Here is an 18700-nt window from a genome sequence, read left to right on the forward strand (position 1 = left end):
AGAAATCAACTGCCATATACCAATAGGATTTTTTCCCCATGGAGTTTGACAAGCTGAACCTATTTATATGGAAGAGCGGGCCAAGAAAGGCTAGGATACGTCCAAAGACTCCAAACGCCAGATATGAAGAATTATTATAAAGTGATACTTTATAGTATATTATAAAGTATGATGTTGGCACAATGATTTAAAAAATAATAAACCAACAGAATAAAAAGAGGTGCCCAACACAGGCCCATGCATGTATTGAAATCTGATATATGGAAGATGGGACATTACAAATCAGAGGGGAACAATGTTCTATATACTGAATGGTACCCCATGATAGGTTCCCAATATAGGGGTGGGGGATAAATAAAACGGAAGAAATCGTCATTTAGGAATTTAGTTAACTACCAAACAATGAAAAGAAAAAGAGGTAAAAAAAAGGTATAAGCCAGTATTTTTAAACTATAACACAGTAAACAGTTATATAAATCATGTTATTCATTGTGTTTTGCGATCATTTATCATTTTAAAACAATCTAGGGTTAAGAGAGGCTGACTGACCTTTTAAAATATATTAATTACTGCCTATGATTCAGCTCTTAAAAATATATGCTTAATTTGTGATTGAGAAAGGGGATTCATTTTAAAAAATAGCTTTAACATGCCTTTGGCCTAACAAAAGCCAAACATGGGATGTATTTCAAAATCATAGGATTATGAAGATTGGACGCGAGCATGATGAAACAAGATTGGTCATGAATTGATAAGTACTAAAGCAAAATAATGGGCATCTAGGGATTTATTATGTATGTGTGTGTTTGACATTTTCCATAACTAAGAAAGTATTTTAAAAAAGGAAAGAAAAAGAGTGTTTGGTAAAGCATCTCAAGTAAGAAAGTTAAACAATAAGTCCCCTACATACAAATGAGTTCCATTCCGAGAACGCGTTCCTTAAGTCCAAATTGTTTGCAAATCCAACAAAGTTAGCCTAGGTACCCAACTAACAACTCGGCTATATAGTACGGGACTGAAATAGGTTTATAATACTTTTCACACAAATAATACATACAAAACAAACAGAAAAAATAAAGAAAACATTTTTAATCTTACAGTACAGTACTCTGAAAAGTACAGTAGTACCAGCTACTTTACCTATGCTTTTACGCTTGCTTCTGGACAGCCTGGGCTTGAAATAAAGATACTGTACTACTGTCCTCTATACAGTTCTGTAAACTACACAAAAGCACAACCACTCGTAGAAGATGCATGCACGTGACAATTTACCCCAGACACTTGAACTTACGTGATTGGACATGAGAATGCATGTTTGCATCTTTGAAAGTTCACAACTTGAAGGTTTGTATGTAGGGGACTTACTGTACAGAACTTGTGTGCTATTATTTTAAGAAAACACACATGTATATATGTGCATATATATGTGTATATATAGGCATAATAAAATGTGCATAAAAAGTTATGTTATATATATACACACTCACACACACATATATATATGCATATATACATAATTAACATAACTTTTGGGGGCAGGCAAGTCTACATTCTTACACAGTCATGTTACAGGTGAGGATCCTGATCTCTCCTGGGTGGTTATCTTCTGTTTGCCCTCCCAGGTCCCCTCTCCACCCTTCTCTGGTGAACTGGAAGGGTGAGGTTGACAGGATCCCAGCCCCTGAGACTTCTAGCTGGGTCTGGGCCATGGAGAGCATCAGAGAGATGTGAGGGAGGGAGGGAGGAGGAAAGTGAAGGCAGGGGATTTGTTTCCCTGGCTTTCTCCCTGCTAGATAGCCTCCAAGTGGGCTAACTATGACCTTTTACTGAAGGTTACTGTACCTCTCAAGAAGACCAATTCTCCAGGGGTCCTTTTTCTGCTGGGGTCCTGAAACTGATCCCTCTCTTCTTCCCTTTGGACATAGAGATTGTCTCAGCTCAGCTGCTCCTAGCCCCAGATTCCTGCACAATCCCTCCTATGGGGCTGTACTCACACCCTTGTAACAGTTTTGTGTGCCATCTGTTATCTATTAGGACCCTAATTACCACCCTCTTCATTAAACAATAGATGGTACACAGTTATTATAAATAGAGATGGGAGATTATTATTCTCTACATTTGCAAATCTTTCCAGTATTGCAGTTATGTCCTAGGTGATTCCCAAACTGGACACAGCAGACATAGGAATAAAGGAAAAGAGAGATGTGCAATTGGGGGTTATCAGCTAGATACTTACTGGTCCACAAACCAGTTCCTTTTGCTAATAGACATGGAGGCAACTGAGAAGACAGTCCTTTCTCTGAAAAGCCCCAATTGTGAGAGCAATTCAGCTCTTCTAACTTTCCCTATATCTGAACCTAGACTCAGTGCTATAGGACTATTAGAGCACATCAAATATTGCACTATAGTTACCTGGATACATGTATTTATCTCCTCCAGTAGGCTGTGAGCAATTCAAGGAAAAGAGTCCGTCTCATTCAACTTTATATCCTTGCCATCTAGCACAGTGTCTGGCATATAACAGACACAGTAAACGTTAATTGAATGAATAAACGCCTGCTTGAATAAATGAATGCCAGTGGGGCCAGTGTGTTCCATAGCAGGGCTCTAAACAGAGGCTCTTCTCACCTTCCAGTCGTCATCTGGCTTCCAAAAGCAGCACCAAATCCAAATGTGACCTTGGTACCATGGAATAAAGAACCTTTCTCATCTGAATCACTCTGGCTACATCTGCCTGGCTACAGTCAACATAAGGTCTTGAGGCTGAGACACACCTTCATTTGTTAAAAGGGGGAGGGGAGCAGATGGCAAATGAAGGTACTCAAGCTCATTAATTCCTAATGGAGTTGTCCTCCTGGATGTAATTAGAACAACAAGAAGAGCCAAAGGAGGAGGGTTTGGGGAATAAAGTAGGCAGCTGGAAGAGGTTTATGAACGGTATAAACCCTCAGGGAGCTTTCCATTAGAGAGAATAATAATGTCCACACTTCACAATGGCATAGTTCTCCTCAACCAGCAAAACACATCTGCATACATTATTTCAATAGCGTCTCAGGAAATGATTGTAAGACACAGAGGAGAGTTTTATTTTTCCAATTGTGTAAATTTAAAAAGTTAAACTTCTCCTCAGAGAAGTTAAGCCACCTGCCCTGAGTAACATGGCTAGAAAGTTATAGAATAAGGATGGATTTCAAACATTCTGACACTGAATTTGGTCTCCATCCATTCCATGGCTATAAATGGAGAGAGTGACCTTCAGACCAATTCTAAAAGGCATGTGACACTCCACCCAGCCCAGCTATTCCACAGCATGCTCTTTTCTTCCATGCCCACTACCAATCACTTAAAGACAACCAGTTGCCTTCTATTTTTGATTGGCAAGTGGGACACAGAAGTTCTTATGAGCCTAGAGTTTTTATTTCTTTATGTCCCCATGGAAGACCTCAAGCCAAGAGAGAAGGGAACTCTTCCTATTAGACCTGGTTAACTGACTCCATTTCTTCCCACTGTTCCCAACACAAAATACATTTATTCAAATATGTAGTTGCATTGAAATTGAGAATTACATATTGTACTTTGATCTTATAGGAAGTGTGCAGCATAAAGCTGAGATATCAGCATTAAATGCAGAGACTTTATAACTAAGGGCTTGCTAGTAAGCCTGGGTTTTCATACTCAGGTCAGTCTACCCAAAAAGAAGTACGTTACTTGAAAATTGACTCTTCGCATTAAAGTAAACTTGCCCCTTAAAGTCTTCTTCTTCCTCTCTCAAAGACACACAGCTGACTTAGTTCAGAAGCAAGCTGAAAAGAGTAAGGAAGATGTTCTATTTAACCAGCATCAATTGCTTATAACTCTCCTGTTCTCAGCATCTTTTCCCCCCAAGGAAGCATTCAGCCAACATTTTTATTGGACTGATGCCCAGATTGCTCCATTAATTCATGCAACTACCTTTGTTGCAGTGCTCCAGGCATTATTACTCATGAATCCTACAGAGCACAAATATATCTCTAGAAATACTGTCATTTGTGTTACATATGACCTTAAAGCATCTTCATAAATTATACCTTCAAAGCAAACTAGAGAGCACTGAAGTCTTTTGCTATGTTAGTCATCTTAGTTTCACTAGACCCATTGTCTTTTCTTTACATATGCAATGTGACTAAATTGGTTTTACTGATCTGGGTCCTTCAGATTCATCAACTTTATCTTAAAGTGTATAAGATATATGATCTTTAAATCAGTAATGGTATCTTTCTGCTCTGTGGGTTTCATTGGTTCAAACTTATCTTCCAATTATGTCTTCCTGAGACGTATTCTAGCTATGATGGGGGCTTCTAGGCTGTGGTTTGTTTCTGGTACTGTATCTATTAAGTAATCAAACCAGAAAAACAACAAAAATTGTGCTTTGGCTTCATATACATTAGACCATTTAACATGAAACCTGTCCATTTTCAGAGATTTGGGCAACAAATATAGTCACTTAATTATTAGTTACCTTATCCTAAACAATTGTCAGTAGCCCACCATGGTAATAAGAAAGTTCTTTCTCAAAATAATTACCATTTGATTTCCAATTGCTTATAAAAGGAGCACTGTTTTCTACCCCAAATTTCCATGAAATCTTTTAATAAATATTCTTGTTTCATATTAGGAGTTTAAATGAATAAGGTATTATTCACATAAAAGAAATAAGTACTTTGATCTACTACATTATTTTCAAAAGGAAAGTAGAACCACAATGTATGATGATATCCTGAACATGATCTGGGACACAAAAAAATCAGTATTATCTGTGAAACCCTGAGCAAAATTTCTCTCCTTTGCGGACAGAAAGCAACAATGTCATTCAGCTATTTACATATGGCCCAGATACTAATGAGGAACTGTTTCCTGCTTTCTGTGAAGGAAAAGTGAACTATGAATAAATATCACTGGGGTCATTATCACCTGCACACACAGGTAACTGGTGGCTTGCAACAAAAGAGTGTCAGAAGCAAAATGGATCTGTAGCAGGAAAATCTGTCTTAAGGCATGATTGCGGGTAAAAGACTAACTGTGGATAAATATTTGTGGTGCCTGGCAAAGCTCTCCAAGTTCCAAGATGACGAAAGACCTTTCACACATATATGGAACTTCCCATGAGAGTTCTAGAGCCTTTCAACCTCAGAATATATCTGGCCTATCCTCTTTTCAAAAGGTAAACTGACAGGATCTTGGAGAAATGGGAGTTGAACCTACTCTTAGAGATCTTCAGAGAAGAGGAATTTCAGCTTCCTGGCTTAACTATGTTGCTTCTATCTAGTTTATTTTACATGGCACACTTATCATGCTTAAAAATCAGCCCAAGTCCACCTGTTATTTTTTTTTAGCAGCATTCACTCATTTATTCAATAATTATATACTGAGCACCTCTTATAGTCCAGGCACAACTTTACTAGCTGGGATTCAAGAGAGAACAAAAGAGACCATAATTCTTCCTCCTGTCGTCTTTATTATTCTAGCAATAAACTGTTCAATTCCCAGTAACATCCTTATTTCTTGTATGAAATTGGGTCAACTTCTTTGACCAAAGCTAGTTTTGTTAGAATTTAATTCCTTTAACAAAAAATTCAGCGACATGAAAACCAACATTACTTTTGTACTAACAATTTGACAGCATTTGGGGCTGGTTCTTTTTTATTATTTGTCATTCTCATGTTTCCTAGAGGTGTACCCTGAACTGAAGAACAGTTTCCCTCCATCCTGGAAGGATACCAGTTCAACCGCATACACATCCCTGAGGGACACAGGCGGAATGTGAAGAAAGAGGGGGCCTAGCCAGACATATGGCCCATTCAACATTGGGGAAAAATGGAATTGCCTTTACATCAAGTTTCCTAGGGAGGATATAGGGAAAGCTTGTACAGAATTACTACTCCAGCTAATCTGTAGCTCTTGCTACAACTACCATTGTCCTTTGACCTCACGTACATTAGAATACTTGGTCCTCACAGCAACTCCATGAGGAACAGATGAGAAAACAGGCTGGCAAAGGTAAGTGACTTGTCTACAATTAACAGCTCTGACAAATGGCGGTGCTGAAATTCAAACTTATTTCAGGGGTCCGTCTCATGAAAAACCTATGATGTTAGTTATCTAATAAAACCATAGAAAGGGAGGAAAACCTAGGCAGAACACTCTATGACATAAATCACAGCAAGAACCTTTCTGACCCACCTCCTAGACAAATGGAAATAAAAACAAAAATAAACAAATGAGACCTAATGAAACTTAAAAGCTTTTGCACAGCAAAGGAAACCATAAACAAGATGAAAAGACCACCCTCAGAATGGGAGAAAATATTTGCAAATATTTGAAGCAACTGACAAAGGATTAATCTCCAAAGTTTACAAGCAGCTCATGCAGCTCAATATCAAAAAAACAACCCCATCCAAAAATGAGAAGACCTAAATAGACATTTCTCCAAAGAAGATATACAGATTGCCAACAAACACATGAAAGGATGCTCAACATCACTAATCATTAGAGAAATGCAAATCAAAACTACAATGACGTATCACCTCACACCAGTCAGAGGGGCCATCATCAAACAATCTAGAAACAAGAAATGCTGGAGAGGGTGTGGAGAAAAGGGAATCTTCTTGCACTGTTGGTGGGAATGTAAATTGATACAGCCACTATGGAGAACAGTATGGAGATTCCTTAAAAAACGAAAAATAGAACTACCATATGGCCCAGCAATCCCACTACTGGGCATATACCCTGAGAAAACCATAATTCAAAAAGAGTCATGTACCACAATGTTCATTGCAGCTCTATTTACAATAGCCAGGACATGGAAGTGACCTAAGTGTCCATCGACAGATGAGTGGATAAAGAAGATGTGGCACATATATACAATGGAATATTACTCAGCCATAAAAAGAAACGAAATTGAGTTATTTGTAGTGAGGTGGATGGACCTAGAGTCTGTCATACAGAGTGAAGTAAGTCAGAAAGAGAAAAACAAATACCGTATGCTAACACATATATATGGAATCTAAAAAAAAAAAAAAAGGTTCTGAAGAACCTAGGAGCAGGACAGGAATAAAGACACAGACGTAGAGAATGGACTTGAGGACCCAGGGAGGGAGAAGGGTAAGCTGGGTGAAGTGAGAGTGTGGCATGGACATATATACACTATCAAATGTCAAATAGACAGCTAGTGGGAAGCAGCCGCATCGCACAGGGAGATCAGCTCAGTGCTTTGTGACCACCTAGAGGGGTGGGGAACGGAGGGTGGGAGGGAGACGCAAGAGGGAGGAGATATGGGGATATATGTGTACGTATAGCTGATTCACTTTGTTATAGAGCAGAAACTAGCACACCACTGTGAAGCAATTATACTCCAATAAAGTTGTTAAAAAAAACATAGAAATGAATTAAACTTTAACCATCATTATTTCATCCTATAGAATGACATAACCCAAGAGAAAAAGATAGAGGTGTTGAATATCACTCATGCATTTTCAGTTCCTTCTGTGAATCTTAGCTACTGTAATAAAAGCATTGTTTTGAGCATTGTTTTATATGCATCCTCATATAAGACCACACATGCCTGTATCGATTAAAATTTAAAAGAAACAAATATTAACTGCAGATATCTAGTTCACTTACCTTGAACAAAGTAGCTTCAGGTGCTTCCACTTTTGAAGCTGGATAAATATCAAACAGGAACGAAGTTCACTTTAGTTTGGTCCAGGAAGAAAAAAGATTCACAGCTCTGAGAACAAAGAAAGAATCAGACCTTGTCAGGGCATTTGGTTCTAATTAACTAGTGACAAAATGGTTCTACACTGCAACTATGTAAAAGTGGCTGAGTTATTTGAGCTAGGAAAGGTCAAAAACAATGATTATGATCAAGATGTTATTATTGCATATACTTTTGATTATTGGGAGTGAATCTTCCTCTCTCTTTTCCTCATTAAAATTTTATGGTTTATCAATTTAAAGTTAAGTGAACAAGATAATTTAACATTATTTTGATAATGGAGCATATTCCTTGTAAAACATAAATCCCTGGAGGCTTTCTCAATTCCCCTTCTTCTATCCCCACAAAGCTGCCTCTGTCTAGTATTGAGCCATGGCTTTGCTCAAGAAAGCAAAACAAAACACAAATTATCTAGTGGTAGCAATCTGAATGAAGACCTGGCCCAGAGGACAAAAAATGTGATTTAACATAAAATAGGATGTCATGATCTAAACTACTCATTTGGCATTTACCATAAATCCCTGAGTACCATTAGTTGTCTTTTCAGATAAATTCAATAAAAATTTATCGACTATTTTCCATGTACAAGCACTTTGCTAGATATTAAGAAAAAGGAGGTGAATAGAAGACCAGGCTCTCTTCTCTGCAATCTATCTTTGAAGAAAGGAATATATGCAAACAATCCTGAATAATTTCAGGGATAGAGAGAAAAAATAGCATACTTTTGAAGAGTAATGCTAACTTGATATGATTCTATTTTATTCTTTCTGATCTATTGTAAACCCTTGGAAACCAGAAATTTGTATTTTTCAGAATCTTTGCACATGTGAGTATTTTAATCAGTAGTCCTTTTTAGTGAAGGACAGAAATTGTGTATGTTCTAAGGTACACGTGTAGCCTGATATCAGCTTCAGACACAGTTGGATCAGGCTTTTTTGTTTCTTTGCTACGCGGGCCTCTCACTGTTGTGGCCTCTCCCGTTGCGGAGCACAGGCTCCGGACGCACGGGCTCAGCGGCCATGGCTCATGGGCCCAGCCGCTCCGCGGCATGTGGAATCCTCCCAGACCGGGGCACGAACCCGTGTCCCCTGCATCGGCAGGCAGACTCTCAACCACTGCGCCACCAGGGAAGCCCGGATCAGGCTTTTTAAAGGGACATAAGAATTTCTTTCTCCATTCCTTGGGTCTGGTTTTCTCTATATTGGCTTCCTTCTTCAAAGATCCTCTAATAGTGCGATTAAAGATAGCCCCAGAAATACTGCACCTGGTTAGTAACCCTGGGAGAAAGACAGCTTCTCTTCCCAACAGTTTTAGTCCAAAGTCATGGAATTCATTCCTAATGGACTGTTTCATGTCGTGTGCCCATCACCACACAATTCACTGGGGCCAGAGAAATGGACTACACTGATTGGCCAGTCTGAGTCATGTGCCCACTGCTGGAGCTCTGCTGCTTCCAAAGCACATGACTGAGAGATGTAGGGAGAGACGCCCCAAAGGGAAACCTAAATGTAGTTACCATAGGAAAGGCAATGTCTCCTGGGCAAGATAAATATCATGTGCCACCACAAAAAGAACTCAGCAAATATTTGTTAATTGATGTATTGATTAGTAAGTCTGGGATAAGTGAAATGATGATAAATACAATGTGTGAAGGGAAACACAGCCAAGATCAATTGTGAAATGGAGCTACAGAGGTGGGCAGTATCCTACGAGGCCTCTTGGAAACAAATCAACAAAAAGGAGCTGACCTTGACTGTTTGCACTGTTTGAGAAGAATTAACTGAGTCTATAATCAGTAAACAATCCTGAGGGCTTGGTAAGGTGAGTTCTGCCTTCTGTGATATGAAAATTGTGTCATAGGTATCAGAAGGTGAACATGGCTAACTGTCTGTGATTGCCACAAAACAAGAAAAATAAAATGAAATAGAAATCTTAAATCAGTCCTTGAATCACAACAGATACAATTATGAAAACCAGACTATATATTAATCAGATTTTCATGTATTACTTTAAAAGACTTCCCTAAAAAGCCATGAGGAAAAGGGACCTCTTATTTGAACTATGGAATGATCTGAATTGGCAACAATATACCAGTGCTTCAAAAGAAAGTCAATTAGTCCTATAAAAACAGTGTCTAGGGCTTCCCTGGTGGCGCAGTGGTTGGGAGTCCGCCTGCCGGTGCAGGGGACACGGGTTCGTGTCCCGGTCCGGGAAGATCCCACGTGCCGCGGAGCGGCTGGGCCCGTGAGCCATGGCCGCTGAGCTTGCGCGTCCGGAGCCTGTGCTCCGCAACGGGAGAGGCCACAACAGTGAGAGGCCCGCATACTGCAAAAAAAAAAAAAGAAAAAGAAAGAAAACAGTGTCTATAAAATATGTGTAACCTTTGATAATTCATTATATTTGCAAGGCAGAGGAACCTTTAAAAATGCATCATTTTTTTCCTAAATGACTTAATTTTCATTATTATACTACTTTAAACAAATTTTAATGAATGCATTAAAAGCTTTGAGTAGTTCTTACTTTAACCAACCAGCAACTAGAACAAGTTTCAAGAAGACTTCAAGTCCAGCCACATGCCTCCAAGAAAAGCTACACCTACAGTATCACAGACATATGGCCTCATGTGTCCATCTTGGCATGTCAGAATTCATGTCACTTGCCCAACTCCTTGCAAAAGTCCGTTTTTACATGGTAATGATTCATTTAAGATCATTAGAAAGCCATAAGTTTTCACTTATTCATTCAGAAGCAATTTTTAGTTCCTACAAGCACTGTGCTAGGAAATAGGATACAAAAATGAATATGTCTCTTGCTCCTAAGGAACTCACAGACTGAAGACACCCAGGGGAGCCAAAATGTTCCATACAATCTCATGAGCATGGGGACAGGGGGACATGCAAGGTAAGAGGGGCTACAAACCTTATCTGTACCTGATCACACTATTTTAAAAGTTGGCCATTCCGAACTAATTCGGAGTACGTTATCTCCAAAAGTTTATATGTTCCTAATTTCTCCATCATTTCCACTCTTAGGCATTCCCTAATTGTACCAAAGGTAGAGTGTGTTTTATATGAAAAAAACTGCTACAGGGCAATCATTGTCAGCGATGTACTAATATAATACCCGACCAGAGAAAGCATGCTTTGCCATGATAAATTGTTCAAACTATGAGGAGCAGTAGGGCTGAAATGAATCTAGTCGTGAACAAAAAAAGAGATTGAATGGAAACAGTTTGTATAAAAGGATACACTTGATATTTTCACTCTAGACATACAGATTAAGAGGCTGTCTATCAAGGTAAATCAATTTGAAATTTGAGACTGATTTTCTCCACCCTCAAGAAATGATTTGCAGGTATTTGTGGCTTTTCGTTTTGCTTTGACTATTATTTCATATTTTACTTGTAATTCTTCTTATGGAACACTAAGAACATTTATTTGTTCTTCGGTCAGGTTTATTGAGGTATAATTTACAGCCAGTAAAATTCACCCTTTCTAGCGTACAGTTCTAAGAGTTTTGACAAATGGATATAGTCTTACAACCTCCACCATAATGAAGAGAGAGAATAGTTCCAGCATCCTGAAAATTTTTCCCTGCCCCTTGGAAGTCAACCTGTAGCCCCCTGACAATCACTAATAAGTTTTCTGTCCCCATAGTTTGACTTTGTCCAGAAAGTCATATAAATGTAATCAACAAGTATGTAACATTTTGAGTTTGGCTTCTTTCACTTAGCACAAGGTAAGTGAGATTATCCGTGTTGTGTGTGTCAGGAAATGTGGACTGGCATATTGTCCTTTAGAGTTTCCCTTATTTTTCCAAAGCCAAAGTCAATATGCAAAGCCTGGATCTCTTGCCATTTAGTTTGTCCATGGTTAGGAAGAAACCGAGTTTTTACTATGGCTGTTTGTTTTCAGCAGAGCAGGGAAAGAAGAAACACTCTCAGGGAATAATCATAATCTGTGGTTATTATAGGCACTAAGTCATATGTTTGTAAGACCCAAACTTTTGTTAGTCAAATGACTGGGCACTAAAATTAATTCGGAGACTCAAGGCAGAGTTTAAGTGTGGTTTTCCTTATCTTTTCATTATTGCAATAGCAACGGAATACATATTTGTGACTTAATGGTACAACACATTAGTTTTCTTATCTGACCCACCTTTAACAAAGTGGAATTACTGTAGAGGCAAAGGAATCAAGAAGGTAAATCTCTTACCAGGAGTAGGAGAGAACGGATAGAGGCCCCTGTGACCTAAACCTTAGTCATTCGAGTGCCACCTTCATAATTGTGCCTCTACCCACACGTTACCCATATCATTATTTATTTAACAATTATATGGGTCACAGTTTTACGTAGATAAATTTATTTTCAACAGGACATTCTTATTCCTTACTCTTTTAAATGGAAATCCCTTGCCATAAATAAAACTATGAAAAATATCCAACAGTATAAAACTCTACCTATATGAGTCAATGTACCTCCCCCAATCATCTTGAGTTCTTGAGTATCACTGGTGGAGCCCATGTACACACCCACACATGCTTTTGGAAACACAGCAACGAGAGTAGCTGTCCCATGCTTTAAATGCTTTCTCCTTGACCATGTATTCTGTGCACACCAAGGCAAAGAGTCTGCTCAGAGATAGGGTAAAGCATTAAAACCTGTTTAAAATAACAAAGTACGATATGTCTTTCTACCTATGTCAGGCATCGGAAGCCTGCAACTTATTTGCCAAACAGGTTACCAGGGCTGATTTTTATGGAAAGACGGACCAGATGCACCTTCTTCCTCATCTCTTCAAAGTGGCCCTTCTGAGCAAGGCCAAGGCCAGTGTGATTCAGCAACACCCACGTTTGTTAGGGTATCTCCTTACCCTAGACTAAAAAATGGAACAGAACCTTGGCCCCAAAAGACTTAAAGAATTTATTCACCAATTCATATCTTTATGCTAGTATAATCATGTATTTGATGGTTGCTATAGAAATCTATGTAGACAATCATCACATTTTTAAAGGAAATACATTACTGAAATTTCTTCTGACCCGTGGTCACTATGCTCTTTGACAAGGCAGTTGACCTTCACGATGTTAATCATCTCATCTGTTTGAAAGGGACTAAAATGTTTGCTCTGCTTCCTGTTTAATAAAGCTATCAAGAGGATTAATGAGAGAAAACCTCTAGAATACTCCAAGCTCTTTCCAAAAAGGCAGCAGTAAAACAGCAGGTGCCTCTTGTGAACATACACTTGTCTTCATGGAAACTCATCCTGAAGGACATCGGGCTTCCAGCTTATATTTAATTGGCTGATTATGTTGACACTCTTGAGCTCCTTGCCAAGTTACAGGGAAGAGTTTTCTTGGAAACCAGAGATCCCCAACTTTCTCCAGCTATGCAGTTTAATTACATCTAGCAAAATGACAACAGAGCTCATAATTAGCCTGGAGATTAATTACTGCTGAATCAGTCCAAACACCACAGCTACCAAATTCAACACAGGTGCTTAGACGAAGAGAAAAGAGTTTTCTCAATACCCAACAGAAGGTGGATATGGAAGATGGGCTTTATGACTCTCTTCCCATGAGCTTAAACATACAACCTGTGCAAAATGCCTTGTGTCTTTACAGCCAGGATGCCCCTAAGTATTTTAAAAAGAACCAGACTCAAAAACATTTCAAATACTAATATCACATATCTTGAAATGTGCAGTGACTGGGGCATACTTTCTTTCTATGCAAATTTCTTCAACCTAGAGCTCCCTTTCCCCTTCTCCTTTTATTGAGGAGTCTAAAAAGCCTACATAATTCATCTACTGTTTCTAAACTATGAATGAAAGAGTGATATAGAGAAAATTATAAAGCAAGCGAAAAATCATGCTGTACCTCGTGTTCATCCTGTGACCTCTAAGAGTGACTATAAGCCTGTAGGGTGGGTACCACACTCCCAGAGAGTTATGAATGCATTGTCAGATCAAAGGCTTGAAAGCCAACAACCGCCCAAGGGAACCCCCTATTTTCTCTCTGAGAATCACCAAAAGAGGAAGAAGCTACATTAGGTAGGTAGAAAAAGGAAGGAGTTGATCCCATTTAACAGATGTTATCCATTTCTTACCCCCTCTATGTACAGGTCACTTAAGGTATGTTTAAATATATGCACACCTAGAATCCAACAAAGACAAATTCAATCCCCAAGTGATTCTAACGTGCAGCCAGAGTTGAGAACAGCTGGTCTGGAGTAACCAAAAGGTCGGCCAGATGGTATAATTGCATGAGACTCAGGGAATGGACAGAACCAGGTAAAGGAGAAGGAAGGAGGCGGCCAGAAGGAATGAAGTGACAGATCAGCACTCCAGAAGCTCATGTTCCAAAGAAGCTAAAGGTGTGGGGCAACAGACGAGCACTCAATTCTTAAACCGCGTAAGAAACAAGTACACCATCCCCTAACTAGAGGCTGATGAGATTGTGTTGAAGAAGCACTTTTAATGGATTTGTAGGATGCGTCTGTTTGCTGGTTTGATTTTCTGTTGGCTTGTTTGTTTGTGTGTTTAGAGGAGTTAGGGGTTTTGCTGCAAATTTTTAAAAGTCATCCTAATATTGACTAAAAAGGAAAACCGTGTTCATACAACCCAAAGGGAAATCCGTGGAAAGGAAGGAGGAAATTGACATCTAGGGAAGGCCTTGTGGAAAGATCCAAATAAGGGAAATGTATACAAAGGCACAGCCCTGATACTTGTACCTTGCTTACACCAGGACTGAGGGGAGCCGCTGCAAAGCCATTTGCTTGCACAAGGCTGGAGGAGAGATTACATGGCTGCCAGGAGAGGAATGTTGTCAGAGCGAGTTCGGAACCAGCTCAGCCATGCTCTCCAGTGCTGGGAGGCCCGACCACTGTGCACGCAGCCGCACCACCATCTGTACAGGGCTGCTTCTCAGTGCTGGGCCAAAGCCGAGCTACACCCCCGCCCCCACCCCACGAGAGGAGGAGCAGGCAACGTTCTAGAACACAGCTCTGTCCACTGTTGGGCAGGCGTATAAGAGCCACGAGGCGACCTCCTGGGACAGCCTCTGTGTGGGGGCACACGTGCCCACATCCACACATGGTAGGAAATGGCTCTCAGAGAGATGTGTCCCCTTCACTCTCAGTTCTTGAGGTGGCATTGCTCAGGTTGGCTTGGTGCACCTGTGATTTGAAATCCTAAGACACGTGTTCAAGACTCAAGTCTACATCTCACTTCCTGGATGACCACTGGCAAATCATTTCTGTGAGCCTTAGTGTCACCATTTTGTAAGTGGAGGTAACAGAATTTTATTTTATTTTATTATTGTTATTTTTTTTTTGCGGTATGCGGGCCTCTCAGTGTTGTGGCCTCTCCCGTTGCGGAGCACAGGCTCCGGACGCGCAGGCTCAGCGGCCATGGCTCACGGGCCCAGCCGCTCCGTGGCATGTGGGATCTTCCCAGACCGGGGCACGAACCCGCGTCCCCTGCATCGGCAGGCAGACTCTCAACCACTGCACCACCAGGGAAGCCCGGTAACAGAATTTTAGAGTTCATCTAGTCTAAGCATATCATTTTACAATTGAAACTGAGAACCAGAGAATGTGAAGTGAATGCCCACCTTCAGCCAGCTAATGGATGGCTAAGCAGAATTCACACTCAAATTTCCCAGCTTAAGTTCAGTTTTCTCCCTAAGCACTGCAATCTTCTGCCTCAATACTTCCCCTGACTCATAGGATGGGTTTAAGAAAGGATGTTAGGAGGGTAAGAGCTTCTGATTCAAGATGACGGACTGAAGACACACATCACGTCCAATGCCTCCCGAAAAGCCCACGGAACTTATGGAAAAGATTTTTAAAAGAAGGAGAAAGGGAAAGAAGAGGATGAGAAGGGAGAAAAGGGTACCAGCAGTGAACTATGAACTGTGAACAAATCCTGGAAGATTGCGAGCACATTGGGATCCGATTGGTAGAGAAAATTTTTCAAAAATAAAAAACCAGGTTAAGTTAAAAAGGGTGCCTTCATCCATAAGAACATTATTAAATATATTATATTATAAATAGGATATATAATATTAAATTTAATATGAATGTATTAAATATATATTTATAAATAATATGTAATATTAAATATATTTTAATTCATATATATATAATAGACTACTATGCAGCCTTTGGAATTCACAGAAGTAGGGAAGATCTTTATATACTGACATGGAAAGATATTAATTATGTAATGTCAAATGAACGAAAGATGTCAAAACGATACAAATACAAACCGATTTTACGTGTGCATGTCGTATGTTCCTATAGTAAAAATGGCAAATGCTTACAGTGCTTGTTATGTAAACAAGCTATAAGCACCATTTTGTACATAAGAAAGAGAAACATGAGAAACAGAGAGGTTAAGTAACTTGCCCAAAGTCACAAAGCTACAATTAAGTGGAGGGGCTGGGACAAATCAAGGCCATGTGGCTCCTGAGTTGATGTCTTTCCCAGCAACTCTCAGCCTGTCAGAACAGCATAGATAGCTCTGAAAGGATACACATCCTGGTATGAGTTAGGGAGGTGAGGAGTGAAGACTCCATTTTACTTTTACGCTTCCTATTGTTTAATAGTCTTCAATAAGAATGTATATTTTTTTCACTTTGTTTTAAAACTTATCATACCGGGGCTTCCCTGGTGGCGCAGTGGTTGAGAATCTGCCTGCTAATGCAGGGGACACGGGTTCGAGCCATGGTCTGGGAGGATCCCACATGCCGCGGAGCAACTAGGCCCGTGAGCCACAACTACTGAGCCTGCGCGTCTGGAGCCTGTGCTCCCCAACAAGAGAGGCCGCGATAGTGAGAGGCCCGCGCACCGCGATGAAAAGTAGCCACCGCTTGCCACAACTAGAGAAAGCCCTCGCACAGAAACGAAGACCCAACACAGCAAAAATAAATCAATTAATTAATTAAAAATTTTGTTAAAAAAATTATGATACCATAAAATTGGCTCATTTTTGAGGTACACTTTTATAAATTATAGCACATGTATGGGTTCATGTAACCATCAGCACAGTCAGGATACAGAGCAGTTTCATTACACCCAAAAAAACTCCCCATTGCTCTCACTTTATAGTCACACACTCTCTTGGCCTCAAACCCCTAGCAACCACTGACCTACTCCCCATCACTATACGGATGACCCTTGAACAACATGGGTTTGAATGGCGCAGGTCCACTTATATAGGACTATTTTTTCAATGGTAAATTCTACAGTACTACACGATCCAAGGTTGGTTGAATCTGCCAATGCAAAACCGTGGATGAGGAAGGCTAACTCTAAAGTCATATTCTGATTTTTGACTTGTGGGGGGTTGGCATTCCTAATTCCCATATTATTCAAGGGTCAACTGTAGTTCTGATTCCTTGAGAAAATCATGCTCTATGTAGTCTTTTGAGGTTAGCTTCTTTCACTCAGCATAGTGCCTTTGAGATTATCCAAGTTGTTATGTGCATCAAAAATTTGTTCTTTATACTGCTGAGTAGAATTCCATCACATGAATGCAGCAGTCTGTTTATTCACTTGCCCACTGAAGCCCACATTTAGGCTGTTTCTAGTTTAGGGTGATTATGAAGAGAGCTACTCTAAGCATTTGTGTAGAGTTTTTATATCAACACGAATCTTCATCCCTCTTGGGCAAATACCTAGGAGTGTGCTTGCAGAGTCTTATGATAAGTATCTGTTTACCTTTATATGAAACTGTCAAGCCGTTTTCTAGTGTTGCTGTACAATTTTGCATTCTCACCAGCAATGGATGACAGTTCCTGTTGCTCTACATTCTCACCAGCATTTGGTATTTTTAATATTTTAATTTTAGCCATTCTCATAGGTGTGTAGTAAGAATATATCACTTAAATTGTTAAAAAAAGGAAAAGAATTGAACAACATTGGCAAGTATAAAACAAATAGGTTATCTCCTAAGCTGATGGTGGGAAGAAATACAAATAACTGTTTTGGAAAATTCCATTCATCCATTAAATATTTCTTGAGCACCCAATATATGTGTCTGCTGGTCTCCTCACAGGCATGTTTCAAAGCCTTAGGAATGTTCATGTACATTATGAGTTTACTTTTCATTTTGTCATCCCTATTTTCTATTTACTTATAATACCCACAGTTTCTGTCACACAACACAAATGTAGTTTTAAAAAAGTAGAGTTAAAAAAGATAACATATTTAAATTAATTATTATTTATATTAATAATATGGTATTTGGGAAAACATCGTCCTCTACAGTTACACAAGATAAAAGGAAGGCCAGATAGAGTGTACTCAGCTATAGAACTTTACCTGTTTGTTCCACCCTGAATCTACCTATGTCTTGTCATCTATCAAAAGCACCATAACAGGTAGAAGAGTTAGTTTATTCCCTACAAATGCCTTGCGAATGCTTGGCAATGAGAAATTAATTAGAGAAGATATAAGGGCCAATTGATTTTCTGGCCGCCAACTGTCCACTTTGCGGATTATTTATGGAAGCCAGAAGATAGAAAAAAGGCAAAGATGTGTGCCTGGGCTGGAAGGCAGCAAGGGGCTGCCCAGGAATTGAATTACAGTAATCCCTGCTGGCTCAGGACTTCCTTGCATCTTTGCCATGTCCTCCTCACCAAACCTGGGCCACCTGGGCCAAGAGACTGAGTGTAATACATTAGCGTCCCAAAGACCTCTTTCTCCTGGTTTTGTATAGATTGTCAACATCTTCAGAAGTACAGAGAGAGATGTGAGAAAGTCCATTTTGAAAATAAAATTTCATATTACGAAAAGGCTGACCGGGCTTCCCTAGTGGCACAGTCTGCCTGCCGATGCAGGGGACACTGGTTCGTGCCCCGGTCCGGGAAGATCCCACATGCCGCGGAGCAGCTAGGCCCGTGAGCCATGGTCGCTGAGCCTGTGCGTCCGGAGCCTGTGCTCT

At 39.8% G+C, this 18700-nt stretch overlaps 1 long non-coding RNA gene across 6 annotated transcripts in view; it reads right to left on the reverse strand.

The window, feature by feature from the left end:
• LOC308610052 overlaps positions 1-18700 on the reverse strand; it is a 1140458-nt gene that overhangs the window by 1002089 nt on the left and 119669 nt on the right. The window contains exon 3 of one of the 6 annotated variants that reach the window (XR_014014399.1): positions 7660-7765. The exons of the other annotated variants lie outside the window; for them this stretch is intronic. This is a non-coding gene — a long non-coding RNA (uncharacterized lncRNA). The remainder of the gene's footprint in view (positions 1-7659; positions 7766-18700) is intronic. 6 annotated transcript variants of the gene reach the window in all.

The sequence above is a fragment of the Mesoplodon bidens genome (genome assembly GCF_964165515.1).
Source record: "Mesoplodon bidens genome assembly, contig: HAP1_SCAFFOLD_81, whole genome shotgun sequence".
NCBI lineage: Eukaryota > Metazoa > Chordata > Mammalia > Artiodactyla > Ziphiidae > Mesoplodon > Mesoplodon bidens.